This window comes from Marmota marmota, unplaced genomic scaffold (assembly GCF_001458135.2).
Source record: "Marmota marmota marmota unplaced genomic scaffold, marMar, whole genome shotgun sequence".
Taxonomy (NCBI): domain Eukaryota; kingdom Metazoa; phylum Chordata; class Mammalia; order Rodentia; family Sciuridae; genus Marmota; species Marmota marmota.
In genome coordinates, this window is record NW_026000240.1 from 13,234,975 (window position 1) to 13,245,126 (window position 10,152).

Sequence of the window (10,152 nt, forward strand, 5' to 3'; positions counted from 1 at the left end):
TCTTCTCTATTAAAAAAAAAAAAAGGTTTTTTTTGTTTGTTTTTATTGCTGTTGATCCAGTGAGGTTTATTTCCTTTTTATTTTACAAGATAGACTTCTTGGTGTATCACGAATAAATGGTGCACAGCAAACAGTAATTCATTAGGGAGGAAAACTAAGACGTGATGAATTTCCTGGAGCACCAGCGCGCCCTTTATCTCTGCTCTCAGAGGCCACTTGGGATGCAGAGCTGGAACAGGCCTCAGGACATGTTGGCGGCATCTTTGTGCTTCGCTTGCCAAGTGCGAGAGGTGAAGCAGGTCCCTGATCAATATCTTCAGGGGTACACACTTGTGCTGGACAGCCCGAAAATGACCACCCTGTCCTGGAGAGAACACACTGCTCCCTTTCGCAATTTACAGGCTCATTTTTCTCTCCGTGGCTGGGTACACACTGGGTCGCTCAGTTGGCTGGAGCATTAAGTACCAAAGAGCCCTGAGCATCAAGTCCATAGGACATACCAAGCCCACGTGCCCAGCAGTGCAGGGAAGGAGCGCTCAGCACGAACCAGGAGGGAGCCCAGGGCTCAGCCAGAGCCTGGAGAGCAACCAGACTGCAGGATGGGACCCAAGCAGTGGCTAGCAGGGCCCCTAGGAGTCAAGGAAGTCCAAGGCCACTGGCTACTTCCTTTTTTTAAAGGTCCTGATACATTAAAAAAAAAAATACATGCTGAAAAAGGTATTTAAAATTGTGACATATTTTAGGTGTTTATCACAATTAAAATTATAAATTGAACATATTTTTATCCCATAGGTGTCACTTTGGGTGGTTTATCTCCTTGGGGATTTAGTCCACATTTAAGGCCCTCAGTGAATGATACACCCTGGCCAGGTGCCTTCCTGGGATGCTGCTGCCCACCTCCACCATCAACTGAGACCTGACAGCCCAACAAGCAAGACCCACCCACACTGTCCTTAGAGCTTTTAACCTGTGTCCTTGACGGCCTCTGCCCCTGCAGGCCCTTAATTCATTTACATTAAATAATGAATTAAATAGCCTCTAAACATAAGTAACCATTCCCCTGTTCCCCTCCTGAAGAGCTTGTCCCCCCACCCTGAACTTGGCTCCCTCAACCGTGCATCTAACCCACCCTTCAAGTCCTAGCCAAGCAATCCATTTTCAGGGATTGGTTGTGTCAGGTACTTGTCACAGTGATGGAAAGCTGGCTAACGGGGTCTCAGGGACTCTGGGCACCTCTGAGAATCAGTGCTGAAGATGGAGCTGCAGCCTGGGCCTGGCCTGGGCTAGACTTGGGCCTTGGCCCTTGACTGGCAGAGCCTGAGACCCAGGGCAAAGTGTGAGCTTGCTGCAGGCAGTCAGGCTCACACCCTGCGGGATCTGGGGCTACCTCCCCAGCTTTCCCAGACCTTGACGCACACACTCGGGCCTTGATGCTGTTGCCCTACATGTTCTTCAGGTCCATCATGTGCTTCTTGGTAAAAAGCGTGTTCCTCGGGAACTTAGGTCCACAACCTGAAGAGATTCGTGTCTCCAGGGTTGTGGTTTTTTAATGTGGCTTTCGTCCCATTCTGCATCTGGTTGTGTGGTTCTGGGACTCACCCATACTGACACCTAACCTGTGGCTCCCCCTTCTTTTGCTCTCTGTAGTGTTATGCCTAAACTGTCCTGGGCGGCCTCAACATCTCTGAGCTTCATGGAGCCCCAAAAGCCTCACCAAGTTCCCCTGCTCTGGCCAGATGTGCCCCTCTGGGTTGGAAAGGCTTCCTGTCCATACAAATCCCCTGTTAGCATTACAGGGGTACTCCCCCTGGTTGTCCACCTGGCAGGTTTTACCTCCTTGCCAGGTGATGCCATCCTCCTCTGGGAGCCAGGGGCCACGTGGCCACCACTTGCAGTGAGGCCTGCTTCCCACAGTTCATATTTGCCTATCCTGTCCCTGACACCACATGGTGAGCAGGGCCTTCCCTAGGACTGGGAGCTGTGTGACTGATGAACTGCTGTTAGTCCTTGACCAGTCTCATTCTGCCATCTCCTACCAGTCAGGGCTCCTTCCAAGGTGGAGTGAGTAGGAGGTGATCAGACAGAATGGGCAGAGCTGTCACTCAGCCAATTTGCTTTGCTTATATCATCTTCATTGTGACATTCCTAGCCAGGTAGAAGTCTGGAGACGAAATAACTATTCCAAACCGGGCACAGTGGCACACACCTGTAATACCAGCAGCTCAGGAGGCTGAGACAGGAAAATCGTGGGTTCGAAGTCAGCCTCAGCAATAGCAAGGTGCTAAGCAACTCAGTGAGACCCTGTCTCTAAATAAAATTCAAAATAGGGCTGGGGATGTGGCTCAGTGATTGAGTGCCCCTGAGTACAATCCCCGGTACACCCTCCCCCCCGCCAAAAAAAAGAAATAACTATTCCATAGATGACTATAGATTTATTTTCCTACAAAGGATTTCCAGTCATACAGCTACAGCTTCATTTGCATAATTGTGTTTTAAGCAACCTTTACTGTTCATCATACTGTAAAACAATGAAATGAAAGCAAAATTGCTACAGAATTACCAGGTGCAATGGTGCACCCCTGTAATTCTAGCAGCTCGGGTGCTGAGGCAGAAGATTCCAAGTTCAAAGCCAGCCTCAGCCACAGGGAGGCACTAAGCAACTCAGTGAGACCCTGTCTCTAAATAAAATATAAAATAGGGCTGGGGATGTGGCTCAGTGGTCAAGTGCCCCTGAGTACAAAAAAAAAAAAAAATTACAAAATTGCTACAGAGTAAATCTGTACTTAGTTCCTATACTACTGATCTGACATGTACGCTGTAATCCCTAATAATCCCTAATAGAGGTAAAGTGTGACTTTGCCTAATTATGGGAAGGAGATTCTACTACTGGTAAATCTTGAGCATAAGCAAGAGACTAAAAACTGAAAGCACATGAGAACTTGAACTTGGACTTTTCCCACACAAGCATTTACTTCCTTAGCTTCGCTGCCTCTGTGTAGCTCACTCCTTTGTAAGCAAGAAGGGCAACTCTAAAAGTCACTGAAAATCACCCTTCCCAGAATCTGCAATTAGCATTAACTGTCTTAGTGCTGCAGGGTGAGCTCCATTTGCCTTACTGTTATTTTATCACTTGTTTCTCAAGGTCCAAGGGGGAAGAGCCACATATTTCCCTTCAAGAGCTCCTGCGTATTCGAAGGCAGCCAGTTTCTCTTGTCCAGTCTCCAGTCCACTCATCCCTAATGGGCCTCCCATCCTCCGGTGCCTGCCACTTCTGTCTTATGGTAAGTTCTGGGAAGTGTGGGACCGGGGCTCTGGAATGGGAGAGGGGCCGGGAGGGCTGATGAAAGCTCAGATCCACTCCCATCCCTTTCCTTGACCACACTGGGAATGTAATTACTCGATTTTCACCCTAGGCGCTACACAAGGAAAATAGCAGGGGACAAAAGTTAGCGGAAAATGGTCATTAGACAATTCCGGAAAGCTCCAGACTGCAAGCCAAGTGCAAGGCCCTTCTCTGAATGACTGTCCGGAGCCTGGGTCAGACCACACCCTGCCTGTTAGTCCTTCTCCCAGAAAGGACGTTGTGGGTAAAATCCTCAGGACACTGGGCATGTCAGTTATGCCATGATTATAAGGCCATTAGCAGAGGCCAGGGTGCATGCTCAGGGTGGGACCCTGCTAGGAGAAGAGACATTCCCAGACAACACAAATGGCTTGTTCCTGGGAGGAGACACTTTGCCAGGGAGGTGGGGCTGTGCTGTGGGCCCTGACTTGGCTGCAGGCCCCTCTGCTGGAGCTCCACAGCAGGTTCTGCGCCACCCTGGGCCTCAGCTTCCAAAACAACCACAGAAGGACAGGCTTTGTTCCCCAGAGCACTGGAAGAAAGTACAAAATAAAAGAACTTTCCCTACACAGGGCTGGAGGAGGGCCCGGGCAGGGTGCCAGCCCCGAGAAAAAGCTGCAGTGCCACAGCTCCGGGCCACAGACTGACTGGTTGGGCGGGAGGCAGCCCAGGCCTCGGCCAGGTCTGCTACCCCTAGATCACTTCCTGCTCCCTGGGCCACCTTGAAGCCCTAGATATGGAGACCCTTCTCACTCTTCAATACATAAACTTTCCAGTTTTATGAAAAAGAGGAAAAATACTTTTCATAATGCAAATATTTAGCTTTAATAGCTTTATGTGTACTCTGCCAATAATTGCATATATACATATCTATGTATATATATTTTTTCTTTTTCTTTTTTTCTTCTTTCTTTTGGTAGTAGGAGTTGAACCCAGCAGCACTTAACCACTGAGACACATCCCCAGCTCTATTTTGTATTTTATTTAGAGACAGAGTCTCACTGAGTGCTTAGTACCTCACTTTTGCTGAGGCTGGCTTTGAACTTGCAATCTCTTGCCTCAGCCTCCCGAGCTGCTGGGATTACAGGTGTGCGCCACCATGTCCAGCTCTATGTATATATTTTTAATCTAGAACATACCATAATTATGTAATACATTTACTTTTAAGAAATTTTATTAACTGGGTACGGTGGCACACACCTATAATCCAGCAGCATGGGAAGCTGAGGCAGGAGGACAGGAGGATGGCAAGTTTGAGGCCAGTCTCAGCAATTTAGTGAGGCCCTAAGCAAGTTAGCCAGTCTCTATTCTCAAAATCAAATTTTTTTTTAAATGGGCTGGGGATATGGCTCAGTGATTAAGCTCCCCTGGGTTCAATCCCTGGTACCAAAATAAAAAACAAAAAGGTGGAAAGTATAACATTACATTTATCAACTTAACCATTTCGAAATGTCTAGTTCAGTAGTGTTAGTTACATTTATATTGTTGTGCGATAAATTTTTAGAATGCTTTCATCTTACAAAATAATCTCTGCATCTACTACACCCTGATTTTTTCTCCCCCAGCCCTTGGCAATTCCCTTTCAACTTTCTATTTCTATGATTTCGACTACTTTCGGTACTTCATATGAGTATAATCAGGCAGGATTTGTAGGATGTGAACTGCCTTATCTCTCTTAGATAATGTCCTTAGGCTTATCCATTTTGTCGCATATGGCAAGATTTCTTTTTATAAGGCAGCATAATATTGCTCTAAATGTCACTTTTTCATTTAAAAAAATTATTAGCTCTTTTTAGTTATAAATAACAGTAGAATCCATTTTGACATAAAAGCATGCAATCTATCCTGTTCTCATTCAGGGACCAGCACCTCCCCTTCCGCTCCCCTCCCACACACCACTTTTTTTTTTTTAACCCTTAATCAGTCAGAGGATGTTTGGGTTGCTTCTATGTCTTGGCTACTAGGAATAACATAATGATAAACTGGGTATGCAAATCTCTCTTTGAAACCCTGCTTTGAATTCTTTCGAATGTATATGCAGAAGGGGCTCACTCTGATTTCAATTGTTTTAGGGACTCCCACTGTTTTCCATAATAGCTGCAGGACTTTACATTCCCACCAACCGTGTGTCAATTTCTCTGTATTCTCACCAGCACTTCAGTTTTCTCCTCTAGTGACCCGGGCCATCCTAATGGGTGTGAAGTCATTTCCTCACTGTGGTTTGAATCTGCATTTCTCTCCTGATTAGTGACATCTGACTCCTTACCTCTGTTGACCATTCCTATAGCTTCTTTGGGGAGTTGTTTATGCAAGTCCTTTGCCTGATTTTAAAATCTGGTTATCATTGGATTGTTTGTTGTTGCTCTGGAATTGTAGAAGTTTCTTATATATGCCCGATACAAATAAATCCTGCATCCAATTATAATTTATAAATGCGTTTATGCTTTTTCCCATTTCATAGGTGTTTTTTTGTTGGTTTTGTTTGTTTGTTTGTTTTAGGGTTTTTTTTTTGGGGGGGGGGGGGTGCTGGGGATTGAACCCAGGGCCTTGGCATGCAAGCCAGACAGACACTCTACAAACTGAGCTAGATCCCCAGCCCCTAATTTTTTTTTTTAATTTTTTTTTCAGTTGTAGTTGGACACAATACCTTTATGTTATTTATTTAGTTTTATGTGGTGCTAAGGATCAAACCCAGTACCTTGCACGTGCTAGGCGAGTGTTCTGCTACTGAGTACTGAGCCACAAGCCCAGCCCCTCATTGTTTTTTTTTTTTACTATGATTATTTTCTTTGCAGAAATTTTCATTGTGTTAGAGTCCTATTTGTCTATTTGCTTCTTTTGCCTGGGTTCCTCGTGTTACATCCGTGACATCATTGCCAAATCCAGTGTTCTGAAGCTTCTCCCTTACATTTTCTTCTGGGAATTTTAATTATTTATTTATTTTTGGTACTGGGAATTGAACTCTGGGACACTCAACCACTGAGCCACATCCCCAGCCTTCTGGGAATTTTATACTTTTAGGTTTTACATTCAGATCTTTAATCCATTGTGGGTTTATTTGGTATATAGTATAAGGTAGGGGCCGGGCTTCCTTCTTTGGCATGTGGCTATACAGCTTGTTGGAGTGACTTTTCTTTTCCTAATTTTCTCATATTTATCTTTTCACATGAAGAAAATATATACTTACATCATAATTTTTTTGGGGGGGTGCTGGGGATCAAACCCAGGGCCTTACGCATGCAACACAAGTACTCTACCAACAGAGCTAAATCCCCAGCCCACATCATAATTTTTTTAAGAATTTTTTTTTAAAGAGTGAGAGAGAGAGAGAGAGAGAAAGAGAGAGAGAGAATTTTTTTTTTTTAATATTTATTTATTTTTTTTAGTTTTCGGCGGACACAACATCTTTGTTTGTATGTGGTGCTAAGGATCTAACCCGGGCCGCACGCATGCCAGGCGTATTTTTTTTTTAGTTGTAGTTGGACACAACACCCTTATTTGTTTGTATGTGGTGCTGAGGATCAAACCCAGGGCCTTGCGCTTGCTAGGTGAGCGTGCTACCACTGAGCCACAACGTCAGCCCCCCCCACACACATCATAATTTTTAAGCCTGCATAGCATTACAAGTGAACACACATACTGTGACTTATCCAACTAATCCTGTTCTATCAAACAGCATAGATGTATTTCATTGACTCCTTTGTAGATAAATGCCTTCTCTCTCTACAGGCTCAGTCTGGCTCTGTGGAGCTTTCCTGGTCCTTCAGGCTTTGCTGCAAATGAACCCCATCGGGGCCCCCTTGTAAGTGCTGCCTTCATTGTTGCTGAAGGTTTTCATTTTCAGCCATGCTGACATTACACAGAAATTCAGTGGCCTTTCCTTGTGGTGAGAAGGCACAGCTGGAGGGAGGCATGGGTCCTAATCCCAGCTCTGGTATGGTAAGAAAGCACAGTGTGACTTGTAGGTGGAATCCTCTCCCAGAGATTTCAAGCTGAAGTCCAAGCCCCTATCACCTCAGGATGGGAACAGGTTTACAGACAGGGCCTTTCGAGGAGTAATTTAAGTTTAAATGAGGCCCAAGGGGGCCCTGATGCAATATGATGGCAGTCCTTACAAGAAAAGGAGATTTGGACACACAGAGACTCCAGGAGTCTTGTGCACAGAGAAAAGGCCATGTGAGGGCCTAGTAAGGCCAGCTTTGCAAGGCAGGGCAGAGGCCTCAGAAGAAACCAAGCCTGCCAACACCTTGGACTGTCAGCCTTCAGGGCTGCAGCCCTGAAGTGGGTGTTTGTTAGGGAAGCCGTCAGCAAGTCTCTCTCCACAATCCACCAGCTTCCGTTTCCTTCAAATAAAATGGAGGATCAGACTAGGGGATAAGCACAGGTCTATTTTTCCCCTCTGACTGAGGTTCCATGTGTGTGTTTGATTGGGTACAATAGGTGTTTTGATGTATGTATACATTGTCTACTTTTTTTGTTGATAGCGCTGGGGATTGAACCCAGAGCTTGTCATGCTAGGCAAGCCGTCCACCCCTGAGCTACACCCCAGCCTTGACTCTGTAATCTTAAAGCTTAAATATATGGCTCCTTTTATCAAGCTTGCATTACAGAGTCTCACAGACATGTTATCTGGGCCTTCAGAGGAAGCACAGGGTTGGGGCTGTTGATTTGATGGATTCCCATGTTCTCAGAGCCCATATCACTTTTGTTTCTTTGCTCTGTGCACCACAGTGAGGGCTTTGACCTAAACCTGGGTGTCTTCATGGTTATGAGATAGATGGCTGCCAGTAGCAAAGAGGGCCAAAGCCTTCCCCATCTGCATTTAGAAGGGGCAGAGAGAATAGAGGGCTGGGCGACTTCTGTGCATCCCTCACTTACCAAGATGGTTCAGACCTGTCCATTCCCAGTTTATTGACTTAAAATTACAGGCACTGCCACAGACTTAAAGGACAAGGCTGGAAAGGATGTGGGGAGGGCACTTAACAGCACTTACCAAACATTTTTGTGAACCTAAACGTAGCAATCTGTGTATCAAATGTATATTTTGTATTCAAAGAACTAAATACTTAATGTTTTCTGGTATCACCGTGCATTTCTGCATTTCGAAGCCAGTATATATTGTGTTGTGGGGGTGTGTGGGGGTAGAGTGTGTAAAAAATTCAGGCCCCGCAAAACTCTTAGATCCTAGGCATTGTGTGCTATGAATGAAAAGGCCACAAAGGTAGGTCTGGAATGTGATGGCAATTAAGAGAGCCCCAAATATAATGAACTGTTGTGTTCTCTGCCAGAAGAAAAACTGTGTTGACAGGAGAAGCAAAGTCCCTTTGGAGGCTAGAGAGAGAAGATTCAAAATAGTAATGATTTTCAGTGTGTATCCAGCACCATTCAGGGAAAAATTTTTTTTGGTGGTGGTGGGGGTGCTGGAGACTTGGGGGGTGTCTTTTTTATGTTTATTTGGTTGTAGATGAACACACAGTATTTTTATTTATTTTTATATGGTGCTGAGGATTGAACCCAATGCCTCACACATTCGAGACAAACAGTTTACCACTGAGCTACAGCCTCAGCCCCTGATCTGGGGGGTATTTTCCACTGCCCTACATTCCCAGTCCTTTTATGTTTTATTCTGAGACAGGGTCTCCCTAAATTGTTTAGAGTCTCACTAAATTGCTGAGGCTGGCCTTGAATTTGCAATCCCCCTGCCTTAGCCTCCTGAGTCCCTGATATTACAGGCAGGTACCACCACGCCTGGCTCAGAGACACAAATATTGAAAAAGAAAATCAAAGGAGTTGGGGAACCTGTGCAGTGGAGTATGCCTGTAATCCCAGCATCCTGGAAGCTGGGACAGGAGGATCACAGGTTCAAAGTCAGCCTCAGCAAGGGTGAGGCGCTAAGCAACTCAGTGAGACCCTGTCTCTAAATAAAATACAAAATAGGGCTGGGGATGTAGCTCAGTGGTCAAGTAACCCTGAGTTCAATCCCTGGTACCAAAAGAAAGAAGAAAAAAAGAAAAAGAAAAAATATATATACATAGATATGTATATATGCAATTATTGGCAGAGTACANAAAAAAAAAAAAAAAAAAGAAGAAGAAGAAGAAGAAGAAGAAGTTGTGGGCAAGCATTACCAGAATCTCCTTTTCCTCACTAATACATCCCTGCAGCAATGTGTCTAGCAGAAAACCAAGGCCAAAGCCAATGAGAGCAACAGACAACATGACAATACAACAGCAAAAACCAGATGAACTGCATTTTAATCTCTCTGTTGCAAACTGGGATAACATTTGACACAGAACTGGCCAATGAGATATAAGTGAAAATGTGCTAAAGATTTCTGCAAAAATTTGCTTTCCTGTTATAGCAATTTCTTTTCCTCCTTGTTATGTTCCTTTGCTCCTTGAGAATGCAGATTTATAGCTGGAGGTAAAGCAGCCATTTCCTGACTACAATGTGGCCAGGAATAGAAAAGCCCCACACCACACATGGTGCAGCAGAAAGGCAGAAACAACAGGAGGCCAGGCATGGTGGTGCAAAGCTGTAATCCCTGTGACCCCAGAGGCTGAGGCAGGAGGATCACAAGTTCAAGACCAACCTCAGTAGTCTGGTGAGACCCTGCCTCAAAAAAAAAAAAATTTTTTTTTAAAGAAAGAGAATTTTAATATTTATTTTTTAGTTTTTGGCAGACACAACATCTTTGTCTGTATGTGGTGCTGAGGATCGAACCGGGGCCACACGCATGCCAGGCGAGCGTGTTACTGCTTGAGCCACATCCCCAGCCCCCTGCCTCAAAATTTTAAAAAATTAATAAA

General features: G+C 44.9%; 1 long non-coding RNA gene across 1 annotated transcript; it reads left to right on the top strand.

Annotated features, from left to right (window-relative positions):
- Positions 1-2,717: 2,717 nt before the first annotated feature.
- LOC125613601 lies at positions 2,718-9,948 on the top strand. The gene is made up of 3 exons (XR_007344169.1): positions 2,718-3,281; positions 7,073-7,145; positions 9,746-9,948. It is a non-coding gene; the product is annotated as an uncharacterized LOC125613601 (long non-coding RNA).
- The last annotated feature ends 204 nt before the right edge of the window (positions 9,949-10,152 follow it).